This window comes from Phyllobates terribilis, unplaced genomic scaffold (genome assembly GCF_046119375.1).
Source record: "Phyllobates terribilis strain yellow unplaced genomic scaffold, ASM4611937v1 Scaffold_13__5_contigs__length_258822181, whole genome shotgun sequence".
NCBI classification, from domain to species: domain Eukaryota; kingdom Metazoa; phylum Chordata; class Amphibia; order Anura; family Dendrobatidae; genus Phyllobates; species Phyllobates terribilis.
This window is the reverse complement of record NW_027362773.1, coordinates 82,713,362-82,736,709: the sequence shown is the minus strand read 5'-3', so window position 1 is coordinate 82,736,709 and position 23,348 is coordinate 82,713,362. Positions and strand designations below refer to the sequence as shown.

Sequence of the window (23,348 nt, the reverse complement as noted above, 5' to 3'; positions counted from 1 at the left end):
ACTGTCCCTGGCCACAAGCACTTGTTCACGTGTCCGTTGTCAGGTGGACTCTCCCAGTAACTGCATTGTTGAGGGCACGGCAAATGTTTTGGGACACGTGCTTGTGTAGTGCGGGGATGGCACACCGGGCAAAATAGTGTCGGCTGGGGACCGAGTACCGAGGGACAGCCACCGCCATAAGGTTGTGAAATGTGCGAATTTAGGACTGTGGCCTGTGGGGCGTTGGCTGCGAATTTGCGCTTTTGTTCAAAGCTCTGGGATATGGACAATTGAACGCTGCGGTGGGACGTGGACGTGGACGTTGATGCTGTTTCTTGAGGAACTGCCATAACAAGTGAAGACTGAGAGTAGGGGGCATCTTTGCGTGGAGTATGGACAGGGGATTGCCTTGCATGCACAACAGGGGGTTCTATTACAAGCACAACAGCGGAAGAAGCAGTGGTGACTCCCGCTGACACTGGTCGTGGACCCTGGGGTTCGCCCCACAAAGTCGGGTGCTTTGCTGCCATGTGCCTGATCATGCTGGTGGTGGTCAGGCTGGTAGTTTTGTCATCCCTGCTGATGCTGGCATGGCAGGTGGGACAAATGGCCTTTTTGGGGTTATCAGCAGAGTCTTTAAAAAAATTCCAGACTCGGGAAGACCTACCGGTTGTACTGTCAACGTCCCTCGTGTTGGTGTTACGGGGAAAGGTTGCCCGCCTTCTGTGTGCGGCCACCACACTGCTTCTTCCTGCCTGTTGGGGTACTCTGCCTCCCTCCCCCTGTGTGCTGCTGGCCTCGCTCTGCGTGTCCTCCTGCCACGTTGGGTCAGTTACTAGATCATCCACCACCTCCTCCTCTTACACTTGCGCCCCACGATCTTCCTCCTCACTTCCTGGCAATTGTGTCTCGTCATCGTCCACCTCTTGTGACAAATTGCCAGTGTCGACTTCCTGTGGCCTTGGCTGTTCAAATATTTGGTCATCGCTACATGGGATCTCCTCTTCCACCACTTCAAGCGGAGCAGGCGAGGGGCACAAATATGGAAATGGAGCAGTGAACAGCTCTTCAGAGTGTTCAAGTGTGGGATCAGTTGCTGTCTGACAACACTCGGCATGGTGGGAGGAAGGAGCATCAGGGTGAGGAGGAGTATGCGGTCGAGACTCACGGCTACTAACACTGGACCGTGTGGAAGACAGACCGGAGGTGGTGGTGCTCAGGTAACTGGAAGTATTATCTGCTATCCAATTAATAAGCTGTTCACACTGTATTTGAACAGTCTGACTGAGGGAAAAAAAAATACAGGATTTAGATTAAAAAAAAAAGGATTTTTCCTGGCCCCTGAGACCGGGGGATAAGTCCAGCAATTTGACCAGCAGGAGCACACAGGACTGTAATGCAGCGTTTCCTGGTATAACCACTGTGTCTCCTATACAGCCTGCCTGGTATCTGGGATGGATATTAGTCCTGAGAAGGACTGTTTGTTTGATCTGGCAGCCTTTACAGACCCTACACTAACTATTTCGCAGTATAAATCTCTCCCTAGCTCAGCAGTACTGTCCCTACACTGTCTGATCCGGAGCGACTGTGTCCAAGATGGCGGCGCCAGGTTTTAAATACTCGATGTGACGCTGTGCGGCCAGCCAATCACTGTAATGCCCACAAACAACATGGCTGCGGCATTACAGTGACTGGCTGGCAAAACCTGCATGTTTATTGGCTCTGTAAAGAGCGCCAAACGTGCAGGGCGGAGACCCGAGCTCCCGCCCGAGTAACCCGGAAATGCTCGGTGCTCGCCGAACATCCCGAGTAGTGAGATGCTCGGGCGAGTACCGAGCAGTGTCGAGCATGCTCGCTCAACACTACAGATAACACATTATCCACCATTCACAATAGATGATGTCACAGCTCACCTCCTCCTCCTCCTGTACAATGACTGATAACGACTCTATATACAGTATATAACACAGGATCCACCATTCACAATAGGTGATGTCACAGCTCACCCCCCCTCCTTCATACACAAGTCACAGAGCGTCACTGCACTCACATTAATTAGACAACGAATCATCTCCAGACACCAGCTTTCTTTATTAATGTGGCTGCTAAAAGAGGACAACAGAAGTTCAGGTAAGATGGCTGCTCTCTTATCAATAAATTAAAACAGATTTGAAGAAAATAAAAACCATTTACACACAGTTTTAAAACTTAATTAAAAAGTCTTATTGACTGTCTCCATAGAGCGGCCAACCATGTTTATGCAGAGGAGACCCCTTTAGGAAAGTTTTTCACCCAGGATGCTGGAAGTAACCACAGTGCCCCTCTGATATGTAGGATCCGGCAGTGGGACATCCTGTTCAGGGGCTTTGGGACATCCTGTTCAGGGGCTTTGGGACAGATATTGAATGTGTAGTTTCAGGTTTTCCCTTTGTAACTTATTGTTTGAGAACTTCTAATGGTCTCTCATTCAGAGGACGGCACTGGTCACAACGTTGCATTGGTCCTCATCCGTGTCTTTCTTTGGTCTTATTCACACTTAGCTATTCTGGTCTGTGTTTTGCATCAGCATTTATAAGCCAAAACTGAGTACAAGCGCAAAAGATGGACATGAAGCACCAAGAGTCCTGTGTGAATAAGGAGTGGGGGATGATCATGCGCACATTCATTCATTCATTCTTAATGGGACAGCCCGAGATCGTCAGCATCAGACCTCTAGCGATCGTACAGTTATCCCCTAAGCCACAGATAAGGTATAACATTCATCCTTGAGCATACCCCTTTAAGAGCCTGGATCTACTAGGAGTCCTTTTGATGCTCTGGTGGGCTTCTCAGACCCTGTGTATGATATCCCTGCAGTGCAGTGTACGTGGATTGTTAGCAGAGCGTCTGATAATGCCGGATGATCCATGGTATATGGCAGAAGTCAGGACGATCAGGGCTCTTCCTTCCCCATAATCCCCTGTTATGGTTTAATATGATGCAATTAGTAAATGAGATATTCCCGTTTGCTAAACCTTCCCTAAACATCCTCTGTAATTCACCATGCAGCGTGCGTTACTCAGATATGAGAGCCGGGGGGCAGCGCTGTCATGTGAGCATGTGAGAGAGTTCACACGTATGCTGTACACTCATCCGTCAGCATACGCCGACCTAATGGAGCTGTCAGCTGTCCCAGAGGCGGCGAGAAAAGCTCCAAAACCGCAGTCACAAGAACAGTCCGGTGATCGCCACCCCGAAATCTACAAGATATCATCATCACCCGGCATTATAGTTACATCTACAGAAGCAATATGGACCGAAGAGAATACTGCAGATACAATGTAACAATGGATGGAGATGTACAGGGATGTAAGGAGAACTATCTATCTATCTATCTATCTATCATCTATCTATTATATATCATCTATCTATCTATCATCTATCTATCTATTATCTATCTATTATCTATCTATCATCTATCTATTATCTATCATCTATCTATCATCTATCTATTAATCTATCTATTATCTATCTATCTATCTATCTATCTATTATCTATCTATCTATCTATCTATTATCTATCTATCTATCTATTATCTATCTATCTATTATCTATCTATTATCTATTATCTATCTATCATCTATCTATTATCTATTATCTATCATCTATCTATCATCTATCTATTAATCTATCTATTATCTATCTATTTATCTATCTATCTATCTATTATCTATCTATCATCTATCTATCATCTATCTATTATCTATCTATCTATTATCTATCTATCATCTATCTATCTATCATCTATCTATTATCTATGTATTATCTATCTATCTATATATTATCTATCATCTATCTATCTATCATCTATCTATCTATTATCTATCTATCATCTATCTATCTATCTATCTATCTATTATCTATCTATCTATTATCTATCTATCTATCTATCTATTATCTATCTATTATCTATTATCTATCTATCATCTATCTATTATCTATTATCTATCATCTATCTATCATCTATCTATTAATCTATCTATTATCTATCTATTTATCTATCTATCTATCTATTATCTATCTATCATCTATCTATCATCTATCTATTATCTATCTATCTATTATCTATCTATCATCTATCTATCTATCATCTATCTATTATCTATGTATTATCTATCTATCTATCTATATATTATCTATCATCTATCTATCTATCATCTATCTATCTATTATCTATCTATCATCTATCTATCTATCTATCTATTATCTATCTATCTATTATCTATCTATCTATCTATCTATTATCTATCTATTATCTATTATCTATCTATCATCTATCTATTATCTATTATCTATCATCTATCTATCATCTATCTATTAATCTATCTATTATCTATCTATTTATCTATCTATCTATCTATTATCTATCTATCATCTATCTATCATCTATCTATTATCTATCTATCTATTATCTATCTATCATCTATCTATCTATCATCTATCTATTATCTATGTATTATCTATCTATCTATCTATATATTATCTATCATCTATCTATCTATCATCTATCTATCTATTATCTATCTATCATCTATTATCTATCTATTATCTATCTATCTATCTATTATCTATCTATCTATTATCTATCTATCATCTATCTATCATCTATCTATCATCTATCTATCTATTATCTATCTATCATCTATCTATCTATCTATCTATATATTATCTATTATTTATCTATTATCTATCTATTATCTATCTATCTATTATCTATCTACCTATTATCTATCTATTATCTATCTATCTTTCATCTATCTATCTATCTATCATCTATCTATCTATTATATATCTATCTATTATCTATCTATTATCTGTCTATCATCTATTATCTATCTATTATCTATCTATCAATTATCTATCTATCTATCTATCTATTATCTATCTATCTGTCTATCTATCTATCTATCTATCATCTATCTATTATCTATTATCTATCTATTATCTATCTATCATCTATCTATCTATCTATCTATCTATCATCTATCAATCATCTATCTATTATCTATCTGTCTATCTATCTATCTACTATCTATCTATGTATCTATCTATCTATTATCTATCTATTATCTATCTATCTATCTATCTATCTATTATCTATCTATCATCTATCAATCATCTATCTATTATCTATCTGTCTACTATCTATCTATGTATCTATCTATCTATTATCTATCCATCTATCTATCTATCTATCTATCTATTATCTATCTATATATTATCTATCTATTATCTATCTATTATCTATCTATTATCTATATATTATCTATCTATCTATCTATCTATTATCTATATATTATCTATCTATCTATCTATCTATCTATCTATCTATCCTTTACTCTTGCAGTCACATCTGAATTTCTGTCTTTTGGGCTTTAGATCAGTGGGAATAAATTCTCCTAGAAGTGGCCATGATGTGTAATAACAGCAGGTGCCGATCATACCGTGCAGGTCTTATAACTAGAATATGTTGTGGTTTTCCTGACCCAATTGCTTAAAACCATTTAACATGAAAAAAAAGAAATATCTAAATATAGTAGAGTTGTGCTGCTCGATGTAGTTGAGCTGAGGTTGTTATTCGACGCAAGTCGTCGTGACATCCCAGTGTGTTGTCCATAGGATGGTGGGTGAAGGAACGCGCCTCAGTTAAGCCGAGCGGGGGGCCGTTTTAGTGCTAAGCTACAACCCAATAAATTCTGGCCACAGGCTGACAGCCAGTCCTGAGGGTCTTAATTCCAGATCAGCATTATTATCATATTAACCATTACTCCTTCAATCTGTGACTCCCCTCCTGTTATGTAACTGCAACACCCAACATGCCAGGACATCCATATGCTAGGAGATGAAGTTTCACAACAGCTGCAACAGTCACAGTTTGGAGGTTAATTCTGTAAATTATATGCTAGCACTGTTAATGTAAGAGATATTAAATGTAGCCTATATTATACTTCTATCTAGCAAGATCCATAATTTACATTATTATTATTATTACATTTAAAATACTGCAATACATATTTCTGTCACTAGGTGGCATCTTAGCGTTTGCTTAAGTAAAAATACGTTATACTTATATACAGACAACATCACCCTAACAGCACACCCTGTGGTCAGGAGAGGTATTACATGAAAACTCAGAATCCAGAGGGAACCCACACAAACTTCTTGTAGATATCGTCTTTGGTGGGATTTGAACCCAAGACCCCAGCGCTGCAATGCAACAGTGCTAACCATTGAGACAACATGTTGACCCTTATTCTTGAAGACTTCCGCCCTTCACCTCGGCAGATGGATATCGGCTTCTAGGCCAGATCTTGTTTGATGGCCGCCTGTTCTTGTCTCATCAGTGCTTGGAGTTTATCACAATTTCTGGTTTTCGTTTTTTGCTTTTTGAGGATTGACCACAGAATCTCTTTGGGATTGAGATCTAGGGAGTCTCTTGGTCCATGAACCCAAAATTTCACTGTTTTGTTCCGAGCCATGAGTTATCACTTTTGACTTGTGTCCTGGTCTCCATCATGCTGGAAAAAGCATCATCGTCACATTGTCCTGGATGATGAAGAAAGTTGTTCTTGGAGGAGGTTTACATCCCCCCCTTCTTTATTCATGGTCGTGGTCTTAGATATAATTGTGACTGAGCCCCCTCCATGGATGAGAAGCCCCCACACATGAATGGTCTCAGGAGGCATTACCGTTGGCAGACACAGGTCTCATGGTTGCACTTACCTTTTCTTCTCTGGACATTCATTCTTCGGGAGTTTCCAAAGCATCTGAAGGGGGCTTCATCAGAGAAATAACTTTGCAGGACGTGCAGGTATCGGACTGCAGAAGACGGGGTACAGTTATTTCTCTGATGAAGACTGTTTAGGACATCCAGAAGAATAACTGACCGGAGAAGAAAAGGTAACGATGCCATGTGTCCTGTGTCCTGCGGACAGTAAAGCATCCTGAGACCATCCATGTGTGGAGGCTTCTCATCCATGGAGGAGCTCACTCACAATTTTGCCTATGAACACGGCCATTTATAAAGATTTGGATCTAAACCTCCTCTAAGAACAACTTCTCCCATCATCCATGAGCAATGTAGTGATGAGGCATTTTCCAGCATAATGAAGACCAAGACACAAGGCAAAAGTGACGCCTGGAAGAAAACATTGACATTTTGGATCCATGGCCATCAAACTCCCCCCACTCCTCAAAAATTGGGTGGACAAATGTTTAACTGGAAAGGGGATTGAGCATTTTCCTTTCCACACCATTGCATTGGTTTGCATAATATGAACAAAACACTGTCTCTTTCCAATATGGCAGAGAGGTAGGGTAGAAGACAACCCCAAGACTTAACCGAGAAGTCATGCAATAAAAAAATAAACATGCATGCTGCCAGACGGCGCCCCACCATCTGTCCTACAGTCCCAGCAGCGCGGTAGTCATTGTGCATGGGATATGAAGGGGTTAAGAATATTCTCCAGAAATGGCGTACAGCGCAGATGATGATTTACGTCATTTTCCTTTTTTTTTTTCCTTCTATTTTTATATGATATGCTTTCGATCCAAGCTTTAGTCAGACAAGGAGACGATAAAGCAGCCAGACTACAAGTCCCAGCATGCCAATTGATAATATTAATGCCGTTGCACCAACATTAGTGTTTCCAGATTTAGAGACACAATATTAGCGATTATCTGCATTTTTTTGTAGTCATGCTGCTACCTGTAGTTCTTGCAGCTAAAATCTATAGGTTTCCCTTTTTTTTTTTTTCTTTTTTTTAAAGATTTGCTTCTTATTTCTCCTCCAATATAAAGCTAAGCTTGATCAGGGAGCAGAAAAGCCGGACTCTGACAACAACACATGTTTATCTGTCTCTAAGACACAAGTTGTGGGCGCAGAGTCCTGCAGTGCCCCATAGTGACAGGTAGGTGGCAGCCCTGCACCACCAGTTGGCTTCATTCCCTTATTCAAAGACATCAAGTGTTAATGCAATTGACCAATCAGTGCAAAGATGATGGGAGGTAATTGGGTAATTGTATTTTATTCATCACAAGCAGAGAAAAGGAAGAAAAAAAAAGTGGGAGAGGGAGGTGAAGAGAAAAAAAAAAGGGAAAAAAGGGAGAGCGGATAGGAAAAGGTTGAGGGAAGAGTGGGGGGGGATTTGGGAGGGAGGACGGAGGGAGTGAGAGAAAGAAGCAAAGCTTCACTAGATGTGAAATCTGGAATTGCAATAAGGAGTTATTGCAAGATCCATGTTCATCTGGCCGGAGACTGTGGAGTAAAGGAAGCTCTGCTGCATGAATTGTGCATTTCTCTGCTGGAACAAGGAACTATAAGCACCTGATTTGTGGATATGCTGCTGAAAATTAAGTAGTTTTTTTTCCTCCTGTTTTCCTGAGTGGAGGGGGTTGAGCAGAGAGAGAAGGAGCAGAGCACACAGTTCCAGAAGAAGACAGAGCAGGATTTGCCTGAATTAGAAGGATCCACTGGTTGACACATCATAGGCATGGATTGTGGCAGTAGTTTGCAGGAGGTGAATGCACAATTCTATGGAGAATCCTAAATCCCTCCGACAAGTCACCCCATGTGGAGACAGATCTCCATCAATTCAGGATTTTTTTTTTTTTGCTATCCCAAGCTCATCATCAACCACCAGGAATGATATGAGGAAGAAACATAATCCACCAGGTGCTTCCAAGCAAGGCTGAAGGATTTATTGCCGGCTGCATCTCTCACAGAATGTGATATCATGAAATTGCAGAGGAGGCTGAGAAGAAGAACACTGAATGACTGGAGTTTTGGGCATCAGGATTACAGGATCCAAGAAATAGAGAGAAAGGCAGGGTGAGAAAAAAAAAGAAAGAAGAAAGGACCCACCATGCAGAGCTGCACTGGGCTGTGATTGGAAATTTAATCAGATCTTTTTTGGAAAGGGTGAAAGTTTCTTATTGGGATTTGGCTGGACCTAGACAAGCTGATGAGTTATGGTGCGCAGGGAAGCTGTGGGATAACTATGAAGATCGGAGGCTTCATATGGACCAGGGATGGATTGGATTTTAAGGCAGAACCCAAGAGGTGCAGACTGAGGGTTTCATCATTGTCCTTCTCCCTTGGACACCTTGTGAAGGGACCTCAGGTGGAGGGAGCTGCATTGGTTTGATTTCAGCACCTTGGACAGCGAAAGTTTGACAAACAGGTCTTCATATATCTTGGTCTTATGTTTTTATTTTATTTTTTATTTTTTTTCAGGGGATGGGTATATTTTTTTATGAACCCTGTAAAATAATCCGTCAAGTTGCAGGCAGAGTTGAATGAACACGTTAAGCTGGAATACTACTAATCTGGGGTTATGCCATGCCTAGTTGTACCAACGTTGGCTCCAATGGTCAATTTCCAATCCTTCAGCTCTAAAATGTCCTGGATGTTTACCTGGATCCTGTCCTGACACAGTAGGTACCTTTCCTTATCTGCAAATACATGGGCTTGGAAAACCACCCAAAAAATGGGATATTTTGCAAAAAGAACCCAAAAGGGTGGGTTTTGGGTTTGAAAGGCTGGATTTGTAGGAGCATGCATGCACGAGGGTAATTTTTAGGTTTTGCAATAATGCAGCCTGGTGAGGATGTTAACCCCTCAGTTCCTGCATGAGCCCTTACACCTGTAGCCTACAGCTGCATTAAATATGCATGGATTGTGGTGGAGGTGATGCTGTCTTACCTATTAAATCCATGCAGTGTAGCAGAGTATGGGTGCCCCCCTATCTGCTACTGGTCCCCCCCCCTATGTCCAGGGGTGGCATGTGATGAGCATAATAATGGTAATCTTTTGCACACAGCCCCATGCAGACTGAATCTTTCCAACATCTAGGGTGATTTATCTTTCCTTTCGTGATCTATCTACCATAAATTTGCAATAGAAAGGTTTAAGGAATTTCTGTCCATAATGGAAGAGGCTATATGTCGCCATTGAGGAGATAGGTGGTGGAATGCAGGCGGGGGGACATGGGCTTTCTCAGCCATTGTGTGCCTTGGGTTTAGAAATCCTGAGAATGACAAACCCCTAGAGGGACCTGACCCTGATGGTGGAGCTCTCCTCTGCGCCAATGCAACCACTAATCCCCAGTTTGGGAGTTTAATTCACTTCCAGATGAGGAATCAAAAAAAAAGGTTCCAGGGGGAAAGACCCGCTCGGATAAATCGGTTCCATTTGGTGGAAATGATTAAATTCTTGTTGTTCGAGTCTCTGGAGTGATTTCAGGCTGTGTCTTTATGGAGTAATTACTGCAGTGACCAGAATCTGCTCTCTGAAGAAACCCTGTTGGGGTCATGTCCACACATTAACATAAATGTTGCCTGGATCTCAAAGCGCAGAGGAGATTTATGGAGCAGAATAGATGTTTTACACATGGGCTGTTGTGGCCAAAAGGCAGAACCCGGAGCAGCCGGAGACGTTCTGGGGGGATGTGAGCAGCAACAATGTGGAAACTCCACAGCCCGGGCATTAGTTACTGATGTATGGAGGCTGCATGGAGGCTGTATGGAGGATGTATGGAGGCTGCATGGAGGCTGCATGGAGGATGTATGGAGGCTGTATGGAGGCTGCATGGAGGCTGCATGGAGGATGTATGGAGGCTGCATGGAGGCTGCATGGAGGATGCATGGAGGCTGCATGGAGGCTGTATGGAGGCTGCATGGAGGCTGTATGGAGGATGTATGGAGGCTGCATGGAGGCTGCATGGAGGATGTATGGAGGCTGCATGGAGGCTGTATGGAGGCTGTATGGAGGCTGCATGGAGGCTGTATGGAGGATGTATGGAGGCTGCATGGAGGCTGTATGGAGGCTGTATGGAGGATGTATGGAGGCTGCATGGAGGCTGCATGGAGGATGTATGGAGGCTGTATGGAGGCTGTATGGAGGCTGCATGGAGGCTGTATGGAGGGTGTATGGAGGCTGTATGGAGGCTGCATGGAGGATGCATGGAGGCTGTATGGAGGCTGTATGGAGGATGTATGAGGCTGTATGGAGGCTGTATGGAGGATGTATGGAGGATGTATGGAGGCTGCATGGAGGCTGCATGGAGGATGTATGGAGGCTGTATGAAGGATGTGCAGCTCTGGTGGGAAATTTGCATCTTAACCGCAGCCGCAGTTGTGCATTCAGGAGCAGAACTCCTCGGGGGCCTCAGCTGTATCCTGCCTGCATGGGAAGGGGCCGGGGGAGGGGGATATAGGGTCAGGGGAAAGTTGTAGGGGCATCCAGGTAATTCTGTACATCTCACTTTACAAAACCACCACAAAGGCCTTATCCAATGCTGGAATCATGTATGGTCTCCGAATGTAAGACTGATAAGAGTAAGAGAAGGAAAAGGCATGTATCTGCACAGAGGAACCTACACAAAAGGAGCTATCTATATATTATCTATCTATTATCTATATATCTATCTATTATCTATCTATTATCTATATATTATCTATCTATTATCTATATATCTATCTATTATCTATCTATTATCTATCTATTATCTATTATCTATCTATTATCTATCTATCTATTATCTATCTATTATCTATCTATCTATCTATCCATCTATTATCTATCATCTATTATCTATCTATTATCTATTATCTATCTATCTATTATCTATCTATCATCTATCTATCTATCTATTATCTATCTATTATCTATCTATTATCTGTATATTATCTATCATCTATCTATATATTATCTATTATCTATCTATATATTATCTATCTATTATCTGTATATTATCTATTATCTATCTATTTATTTATCTATTATCTATCTTTTATCTATCTATCTATCTATCTATCTATTATCTATCTTTTATCTATCTATCTATTATCTATCTATTTATCTATTTATCTATCTATCTATCTATAATCTATCTATCTATCTATAATCTATCTATCTATCTATTATCTATCTATATATTATCTATCTATTATCTATCATCTATATATCTTCTATCTATTTATCTATTATCTATCTATCTATCTATCTATCTATTATCTATCTATCATCTATCTATCTATCATCTATCTATCTATTATCTATCTATCATCTATCTATCTATTATCTATCTATCTACTTTATATACTTCCTCTAAGCACAGGACAGACCCTATATAAACCTCAGTAGTATATAGATGTGTGCTGAGAATCCCAGTGTTTGCTGCCACCTTCTATACCGGCATCACAGGGCAGAGGTAGATGCCGGTGTAGAAATGACCAAATATGAGAGAAACATTCATTATTTTTGTATTTTTCTTGCAGCTCACATTCTCGATGCAGAACAGTTTTCCACTTGATTCTTTCATCATTTCTTCAGCTAAATATCTTCAGATTAGGAATTTCTACTGAAGCAAAGCAGAATAGCGAGCCATAAAATGTCAGCACAAGTGATGTCTCATGGGTTAATATGGACCCCTGAGTGTAACGAATCAGGGGAGCCCCCCACAATGACAATCTGAAGAAGCCAAGGGTGAGCTGGCAGGGAATGAGCTCAGTGTCTGAAAGGTCTCATGTGTCCCTCCGTACAATGGACGCTCTGTCTTACTGAGACCTTGGTGAATGTGCATTGATGTTGGCGCTGCCTTATAACAATGGCCGTCTCCATCATTTTCTGAATGTGCAAATTATTCAGGAAGGTCCATGAAAATAACAGATTCTCTGCAGCAAAGAAGAAAAATATATTAAGGGCATGAATGACCAACACTGTTAGGAAACGGCATTGTCTCGCGTCTCCACCGCACACAATGTGATAACTTAGAAGTTCTTCATTACTTATCACCACAATTTATGGGCTCGTTCTGGGGTACAACCAACATAATCCATGACAGTCCGTCCACTTTGTGACTTTGTACCTATGCGAAAACTTCTGTAGACCCCATTGTAGGGGTTCATCCATAATCTAAGCCATCTGGCATCCATCTTTGTCTTCACTCTCTTCATGACTTATAAATGGCTGTCCAATGAGGGGCCATTGGGTTGAGTGTTCCATAAAAATATATTTCCAGACTTCTACCTTTTTGGAAAATTCTCCTACTATCCAGTTTTAATGGTAGCCCTTGACTGTCCAGTTGGTATCTGGTGGCTCCTTTGATTTTACCATTTATGAGTTCAGCAACAACTATGGTCAAAGATCAATGTTGTAGGGACTAACATCTCTTGGTTATTGACCCCACATCCTTGGACATCACATTTAGGTAATGCAAGACTGCATTGCTGGTGGCCCATGGGCTGTGGATTACTTATAAATCCTTTTTTTAAGAAGTCCTAATATGCCCAGTGTGAAGACCTAACTCTGTCTACTGGTGGGCAGTGGTCCAGTACACCAGCTTACCTAGACACCATGGTACAGTATAATGTCCTTTGGATCATGAGAACCGACCTACGGTGGGTTTATTGAACATGGCTTGGAGGACAATGACTTCCAGGTGATGACATGTGTTCACTTGCCAGTGGCATCATCTGGACACATCCATTATACACTATGGGAACTTCATTCATGGATCATGGTCTCCCTCCAACTTCAGTGGCCAACACTACTTTCCTCTCTCCCCATTTTGCTTCATTATACCCTAGTTTGTCATTATAGAAAAACTTTACTTCTCCATAATAAACGTATACATGTGTAACTCCTTGGGGTCACTGCTGGGTGTATATGATGTCAATCTGTAGGGTGCACTAAGAATTCTGGAAAGTGACTTGACGTCAAAGACGAAGGTTGAATTGGTGGTTTTCGTCCCAAATTAGTGGTCATCAAAATTAGATTCATCTTCTGGATTAGCTGGATTAGATGACCAATTATCCTCCTTAATACAATGGTGCCAAGATCAGTCTGGATATGGCTACAGAGGACCCCAATAAGCCCCCAATTCGGCATCCTCAGGGACTCTGATGCCAAGAACGGGCCAGTCCCAAGTGGTGCCAGATGCCTGGTGTCTTCGGATTTAAAGAAGTTGTCTACTACTTTTACATTGATGGCCAGAAGTACTTACTTGCCGAGCTGGCCGTCTACTTGTAGTGGCTACCGCAGGGTACTAATCCGCCTCCTATTGATTAGAATAGGAGGTGGATGTGTAGTACTAAGCCTCGGCCACTAGGAGTAGAAAGTAAGTTCTTCTTGCCGTCGGCCGCCAACACCGATAGCAGCTGATCGGCGGGAGTGCCTGGTGTCGGAAGCCGGCCGATTAGACATTGATGACCTATCCTAAGGATATCCCATCAATGTAAAAATAGTGGACAACCTTTTTAACACTATATGTATATGTAAATCATATGATGGCACCATGAAATCGCCTAGTAATCTTCTATAGGGTCCATAAGGCTCCCTTAGGTACAATGACCTCCTTCTAACTGCATCTGTTATTTAGCTATGATTTCACTTGGATTTTTTATTTTTCCGATGCTTTTTGATACACCGAATATACGTACATATATAGTTACTGCCTATTCTGCTGATATACATTGTATCAAGAGGAACTACAAGAATAAATTATTGTAAAGAACTGTATCAATAATGGGGCATGTAGCTACGAGCTGCCCATACTCATGCACTGCAGTGGTCTCCAACCATTGCAAATCTACAACCCCCAGCGCCATGCTGGGAGTAGTAGTGGGAGTGGTTTTGCAAAGGCTGGCGAGTAAGAGGTTGGAAACTGCTATATTACCACATAGACATTACCGTCCGCAGCCCATCCTCACGCACTGCAGTGGTCTCCAACCATTGCTAGACTACAACCCCCCAGGCTTCTATTAATGCTGTGCTGTGATGATCAATTGAGCTGCAAAATGTTTTTCCTCTTGTACTGCAATCATCTATAAATTGTGACCCCCTATAATTCCCATCATGCACTGACGATACATGCTGGGGGTTGCAATTTTGCAATCGCCACAAGTTGGATATCACCATAGATTTGCACATCTGCAGCCGCCCACATACCTGGAAGATGCCCATCACCAAGCTCTTCGGTGGTCCTATGTCCTTCCTGCCGTTGTGCAACTACAACCCCCAGTAGACTTCAGTCTTTTTACTAATAATGGCTCTGTAAGGTTTGATTCAGCCATTTTCTGTATGCCGGTGGTCTATAACTTGTGTATCTGCAGCTTTTATGAAACTACAACCCCTAGCAGCCTTCAGGACCCCAATAAATGATGGATACAATATAATATTTACCTACAAGTTGCCCAATCTATGGCTTTCCAGCCTATTGTAAAACTAAAAACCCTAGCAGGTGAGCTGTCATAGCATGCTGGGAGTTGTAGTTTTGCATTAGCAAGTTGGAAAACACTGTATTAAATCAGAGATATACACATCCAGAGCCGCCCACACATAGCAGCCTCGGAGAGAAGGATCTCGCTGGCAGAGATGTGATGGTGCATGGCAGAGCCATAGCCAGGGTCTTCTTAGTTCTGTACCTGTATACTCTAGCCAAGGTAGGGTGGATTGTTGGCGTCCCGCCTTGAACACTAAGACGGTCCCTAGCAAAGCCCCCTGTGCTCATCCAAGATAATTATTGTCAAATTCTGCAGTTATCTGTAGTGCAACTACCACCCCCAGCAGGTAGACAATGAGTGGAAGGGGCCTTGGAGATAGATTTTTGCTGTTTTCTCCCACCGGTAGCTTTCCAGCTGCTCTGAAGCCACGATGGGAGTTGTAGTTTTGCAATAGATGTGGAGTCACAGATTAGAGACCTCTGTATTATCACATACACTTGTGTATCTATACACTGATGCTGCTTCTGCTTGTGCCAGTCAGGGGTGGACATACCATTGGTGCAACCTAGGCATCCGCAGAAAGACCCAATGGATAAGGGGCCACTACTGTCTCTGAAGCAGCAAGCAGGTTCTGTCACAGACACATAAAGGGCCCATATACTGCAAAGAGGCCACATAATGTTATTGCACAGGGGCCTCTTATGACCATATACTGTTCTTACACAGGGGCCCTTTTATGTCCATTTAATGTTCTTACACAGGGGCCCTTTTATGTCCATATACTGTTCTTACACAGGGGCCCTTTTATGTCCATTTACTGCTCTTACACAGGGGCCTCTTATGACCATATACTGTTCTTACACATGGGCCCTTTTATGTCCATACACTGTTCTTACACAGGGGCCCTTTTATGTCCATATAGTGTTCTTACACAGGGGCCCTTTTATGTCCATATACTGTTCTTACACATGGGCCCTTTTATGTCCATATACTGTTCTTACACAGGGGCCCTTTTATGTCCATATACTGTTCTTACACAGGGGCCCTTTTATGTCCATATACTGTTCTTACACAGGGGCCCTTTTATGTCCATATACTGTTCTTACACAGGGGCCCTTTTATGTCCATATACTGTTCTTACACATGGGCCCTTTTATGTCCATATACTGTTCTTACACAGGGGTCCTTTTATGTCCATATGGTGTTCTTACACAGGGGCCCATTTATGTCCATATACTGTTCTTACACAGGGGCCCTTTTATGTCCATATACTGTTCTTACACATGGGCCCTTTTATGTCCATATACTGTTCTTACACAGGGGCCCTTTTATGTCCATATAGTGTTCTTACACAGGGGCCCTTTTATGTCCATATACTGTTCTTACACAGGGGCCCTTTTATGTCAATATACTGTTCTTAAACAGGGGCCCTTTTATGTCCATATACTGTTCTTACACAGGGGCCCTTTTATGTCCATATACTGTTCTTAAACAGGGGCCCTTTTATGTCCATATACTGTTCTTACACAGGGGCCCTTTTATGTCCATATACTGTTCTTACACAGGGGCCCTTTTATGTCCATATACTGTTCTTACACAGGGGCCTCTTATGACCATATACTGTTCTTACACAGGGGCCCTTTTATGTCCATATACTGTTCTTACACAGGGGCCCTTTTATGTCCATATACTGTTCTTACACAGGGGCCCTTTTATGTCCATATACTGTTCTTACACAGGGGCCCTTTTATGTCCATATACTGTTCTTACACAGGGGCCCTTTTTATGTCCATTTACTGTTCTTACACAGGTGCCTCTTATGACCATATACTGTTGTTGCACAGGGGCCCTTTTATGTCCATATACTGTTCTTGCACAGGGGCCTCTTATGACCATATACTGTTGTTGCACAGGGGCCCTTTTATGTCCATATACTGTTCTTGCACAGGGGCCCTTTTATGTCTATATACTGTTCTTACACAGGGGTCCTTTAATGTCCATATACTGTTATTACACAGGGGCCCTCTTATGTCTGTACACCATATACTGTTCTTACCCAGGGCCCCTTTTATGACCGTATACTGTTCTTACACAGGGGCCCTTTTATGTCCATATCCTGTTCTTACATAGGGGCCCTCGTATGAGCATATACTGTTCTTGCACAGGGGCCCTTTTATGACAATATACCATATACCGTTCTTACACAGGGGCCCTTTTATGACTACATACCATATACTGTTCTTACACAGGGGCTATTTATGACTATATACCATATACTGTTCTTACACAGGGGCCCTTTTATGACCATATACTATATACTGTTCTTGCACAGGGGCCCTCTTATGTCTGTGTCCGCCCCGATGCCTGTGTTTCCTTGCCAGAGATGTGTCCTCCCGGAGTGATATTACTCATGCTTCGTCTGATGGAATAAGTCTTTAGCCGTCGTCCTTCTCCTCCCCGGGATCTTCATCTCCTTCACCTATTGATATTGGCACCATATTGAGTCTGCGCCACTAGAGCTTTCTCCGTCCATGATGAATGTGTAGGGCCGTGGAATGGGAACTGATACAATTGTAACACCTGACAAATTCCAAATCCATCGTCCAACAATCATTTGCTACATTTTCAAAGATCGTGTTATTATGGAAAATTCTGGGATTTTTCGGGTCAATTCTGCAGGGTGGTGGGGGTGGGGTTGAGTGACAGCGGTTGTTTTGAAGACGTTCTGCAGACGCCAATGTCTCGCTGTGATTGACAGGTGACATTTGATAGAAGCACATTGGGAGAAATCTGCTTCATCTCTGCCTTCTGTACAGTTCGACTCTGATACAGGACGGAATATTTGATTTCTCATTCACCATGACTGTTTATCATCCTGGCATTTTGATGTAATTACCTTGTCATACAAGTATCTGGTGATGTTCTTATTGTATCCTTGTGATTGGTATCCATGGAACGATAACCCCGGGCGATTAGTAGGACTCCCATCATAAAATAATGCAACTATGACTTTTTCAGCAGCATGCTATAGGGGGCGGTAGTGAAGACAGTCCGGGTCTTCTGATTATATCTAGATAAAGAAGTATCCTGATATTTACTAACATGAACTAGGATGTCTTCAGCATCTCCCCCATGTAGAAGAGCTGAATGTGTCATGTGAGTCTACTTAACAGCGCCAGCCACAGTACTACTAAGAGAGCCCACATAACAGTGCCAGTCATACTACTGCCTACAGAGTACAGATAACAGTACCAGTCATATTTCTACCCACAGAGTCTACATAAGAGTGTCAGCAGTCATACTACATGCAGAGCCCACCTAACAGTACCAGTCACACTACTACAGAGTCTACATAACAGTGTCAGCCATCATACAACATACAGAGCCCACCTAACAGTACCAGTCACACTACTACAGAGTCTACATAACAGTGTCAGCCATCATACAACATACAGAGCCCACCTAACAGTACCAGTCACACTACTACAGAGTCTACATAACAGTGTCAGCCATCATACAACATACAGAGCCCACCTAACAGTACCAGTCACATTACTACACACAGATTCTACATAACAGTGCCAGCATAGTACTATCCACAGAGCCTACATAACAGTGCCAGCATAGTACTACCCACAGAGCCTACATAACAGTACCAGCATAGTACTACCCACAGAGCCTACATAACAGTGCCAGCATAGTACTACCCACAGAGCCTACATAACAGTGCCAGCATAGTACTATCCACAGAGCCTACATAACAGTGCCAGCATAGTACTACCCACAGAGCCTGCATAACAGTGCCAGCATAGTACTACCCACAGAGCCTACATAACAGTGCCAGCATAGTACTACCCACAGAGCCTACATAACAGTGCCAGCATAGTACTATCCACAGAGCCTACATAACAGTGCCAGCATAGTACTATCCACAGAGCCTACATAACAGTGCCAGCATAGTACTACCCACAGAGCCTACACAAAGCTCACCACTAGCCACAGGATTACCCACAAAGCCTATAGTCATGGCCAAAAGTTTTGAGAATGACACCAAAATTATATTTTCACATGATCTGCTGGCCTCTGGTTTTTATTAGTGTTTGTCTGATGTTTATATCTCATACGGAAATATAATTGCAATCATATTATGAGTACCACTAGGTTATATTGACAGTTAGAATGAGTTAATGCAGCAAGTCAATATTTGCAGTGTTGCCCCTTCTTCTTCAAGACCTCTGTAATTCTCCCTGGCATGCTCTCAATCAACTTTTGGACCAAATCCTGACTGATAGAAGTCCATTCTTGAATAATCAATGCTTGCATTTTGCCAGAATTTGTTGGTTTTTGTTTGTCCACTCGTCTCTTGATGATTGACCACAAGTTCTCAATGGGATTAAGGTATGGGGAGTTTCCAGGCCATGGACCCAAAATCTCTATGTTTTGTTCCATGAGCCATTTAGTTATCACCTTTTCTTTATGGCAAGGTGCTCCATCATGCTGGAAAAGGCATTATTGGGCGCCAAACTGCTCTTGGACGGTTGAGAGAAGTTGCTCTTGGAGGACATTCTGGTACCATTCTTTATTCATGGCTGTGCTTTTAGGCAAGACTGTGAGTGAGCCGATTCCCTTGGCTGAGAAGCAACCCCACACATGAATGGTTTCAGGATGCTTTACAGTTGGCATGAGACAAGACTGGTGGTAGCGCTCACCTCTTCTTCTCCGAATAAGCTGTTTTCCAGAAGTCCCAAACAATCGAAAAGGGGATTCTTCAGAGAAAATGACTTTGCCCCAGTCCTCAGCAGTCCACTCCCTGTACCTTTTGCAGAATATCAGTCGGTCCCTGATGTTTTTTCTGGAGAGAAGTGGCTTCTTTGCTGCCCTCCTTGAAACCAGCCCTTGCTCAAAGAGTCTCCGCCTCACAGTGCATGCAGAAGCACTCACACCAGCCTGCTGCCATTCCTGAGCAAGCTCGGCACTGCTGGTAGTCCGATCCCGCAGCTGAAACAGTTTTAAGATACGGTCCTGGCGCTTGCTGGTCTTGCTTGAGCGCCCTGGAGCCTTTTTGACAACAATGGAAGCTCTCTCCTTGAAGTTCTTAATGATGCGATAGATTGTTGACTGAGGTGCAATCTTTGTAGCTGCGATACTCTTCCCTGTTAGGCCATTTTTGTGCAGTGCAATGATGGCTGCATGTGTTTCTTTAGAGATAACCATGGTTAACTGAAGAGAAACAATGATACCAAGAACCAGCCTCCTTTTAAAGTGTCCAGTGATGTCATTCTTACTTAATTATGACTGATTGATCGCCAGCCCTGTCCTCATCAACACCCACACCTGTGTTAATGGATCAATCACTAAAACGATGTTAGCTGCTCCTTTTAAGGCAGGACTGCAATGATGTTGAAATGTGTTTTGGGGGTAAAAGTTCATTTTCTGGGCAAATATTGACTTTGCAAGTACAGTAATTGCTGTTAAGCTGATCACTCTTTGACATTCAGGAGTATATGCAAAGTGCCATTACAAAAATGAAGCATTAAACTTTGGAAAAATTACTATTTGTCTCATTCTCAATACTTTTGGCCATGACTGTACATATCAGTGCCAGCATTTTTTAGCCTTTTCTTACATGGGTAGGTTAGAACATTCCCATTGGTAGGATTTAATTTGTAGTAGATTGATGGCAGTAGTGTCTTGGCTGTTGAACCTTCCATTTAGGCGTCAGTGCAGCGCACAAGGACAATTACCAGTCTGTGTTGCTAAAGGTAGACTCTAATGGTATTATCATTAATGAGAACCTGACATGAGACTCGTACTCACACCGAGGTAGAGAGCTGTCGATCTAGGGGAGCGGGGCGGGGGGAGCTGCTGGGGACCTGCCTCTTGGACTAAACATCTGAGATGCATGGCTCCTGGTCAGCCTGTTATGTTCCCTATAATCCTAAACCTCTGAATGAACAATTGAGTCAGTGAAGAGAATCAACTCTCCTACATTCACAAACTTAGCTCTGCTACATCCATATGCAGGTGGTTTGGGACACAACTTACACTGATGTGTGCAGAGAAGCAATTTAGTAAGGAAGGAGTGTGAGATGATCCGCGCGGAGACGTGCGCAGGTTATATGAAGACTGATGGTGTTTACCTTTCATATGGGAAAATTAGATATACATAGAGATGTGCGCAGCTATAAATATAGAGGGGGAGGAACGGCATGGAGAAAAGCGTCACCTGAGCCCGGAATATCCGCAGTGAGACATGGTTATATAGGAAGGATTATATCCTCAGCCCGGGAGCAGGACAATAACAGCACTGGCTGCAATCATCACACTGCATGGCCAATGTGTTACCTCCAGCTATGGGGAAGAAAGAAAGAAAGAAAGAGAGAGAAAGAGAGAAAGAAAGAAAGAAGGAGAGAGAGAAAGAAAGAGAGAGAGAGAAAGAAAGAAAGAAAGAAAGAAAGAAAGAAAGAAAGAAAGAAAGAAAGAAAGAAAAAAGAAAGAAAGAAGGAAAGAAAGAGAAAGAAAGAGGGAAAGAGAGAAAGTGAGAAAGAAAGAAAGAGAGAAAGAAAGAGAGAAAGAAAGAGAGAGGGAAAGAGAGAAAGAAAGAAAGAGAGAAAGAAAGAGAGAGGGAAAGAGAGAAAGAGAGAAAGAAAGAAAGAGAGAGGGAAAGAAAGAAAGAGAGAGGGAAAGAGAGAAAGAGAGAAAGAAAGAAAGAGAGAGGGAAAGAAAGAAGGACAGACGGAAAGAAGGAAAGAAAGAAAGAGAGAAAGAGAGAAAGAAGGAAAGAAAGAAAGAGAAAGAAAGAAAGAAAGAGAGAGAAAGAGAGAAAGAAGGAAAGAAAGAAAGAAAGAGAGAGAAAAAGAAAGAGAGAAAGAGCGAAAGAAGGAAAGAAAGAAAGAGAAAGAGAGAGAGAGAAAGAGAGAAAAAGAGAAAGAAGGAAAGAAAGAAAGAGAGAAAGAAAGAAAGAGAGAGAGAAAGAAGGAAAGAAAGAAATATAGAAGGAAAGAAGGAAAGAAAGAAGGAACGAAAGAAGGAAAGAAAGAAGGATAGAAGGAAAGAAAGAAAGAAGGAAAGAAGGAAAGAAAGAAAGAAGGAAAGAAAGAAAGAAGGAAAGAAAGAGAAAGAAAGAGAGAAAGAAAGAAGAAAAGAAGGAAAGAAAGAGAGAGAGAGAAAGAAAGAAAGAAAAGTGGGAAGCACTCAATAGCAAATTATATGCAAAAAACTGTCATATTTATTGGCCCACGTGAACAGGTGACAAGTGCAAGTGAGCCTTTCACATGCCACTTGATAAAGGCGCCAATAAATACGCCAGTTTCTTTTTTTTTTCATAGAATTTGCTATTAAATTAGTATTCCCATCTCCAAGATCCTATCCCAATATGTAGCAGGTGTAATAATAATAGTATTAGCATATTCTGCTGTGATACCGCAATTTCCTCCGGGATAAAATAAAGTATATCTTATCTTATCTTATCTTATATTATATACCTCCAATTAGAAATGTAGTACAGTTCTCCTGATTAGCTATGTTGCTTACCACATGTGCAAGACATTGCAGTAGCTTAGGTATCCATGGTTATGACCACTGATATAGTGACAGTTAGTTAGTTAGTTGTTAGTGATCGTAACCATGGATACCTAAGGTACTTCAATGCCCTAGACATGGGTAAGTGACATAGCTAATCAGGAGAACTATTCTACATTTCTAATTAGAGGTATTTGCTAATATTATTATTATAACAACTATTTATTGGGATAGCATCTTGAAGATGGGAATATCCCTTTAAGGGCTGACCATTTTTTTTTTGCTTTCTATGGACTATAGGTTGGTGGGTTGCAAAGTGTGGGCTAGCACCTAAACCTGCACTTGTGTTTTTATCTATAGATAGATAGATAGATAGATAGATAGATAGATAGATAGATAGATAATAGATCTATAGATAGATGATAGATAGATAGATAATAGATAGATAGATAGATAGATAGATAGATAATAGATAGATAGATGATAGATAGATAGATAGATAGATAGATAGATAATAGATAGATAGATGATAGATGATTGATAGATAGATAGATAGATAATAGATAGATAGATAGATAGATAG

At 41.6% G+C, this 23,348-nt stretch overlaps 1 protein-coding gene across 3 annotated transcripts in view; it reads left to right on the top strand.

Moving 5' to 3' along the window:
• Nucleotides 1-23,348, top strand: part of LRRC4C (leucine rich repeat containing 4C) — a 1,191,085-nt gene that overhangs the window by 944,702 nt on the left and 223,035 nt on the right. Inside the window, exon 1 of one of the 3 annotated variants that reach the window (XM_073658148.1) lies at nt 7,812-9,454. The exons of the other annotated variants lie outside the window; for them this stretch is intronic. The gene's annotated coding sequence lies outside the window, so the exon portion shown is untranslated. Of the gene's footprint in view, nt 1-7,811; nt 9,455-23,348 lie in introns of those variants that run through there. 3 annotated transcript variants of the gene reach the window in all.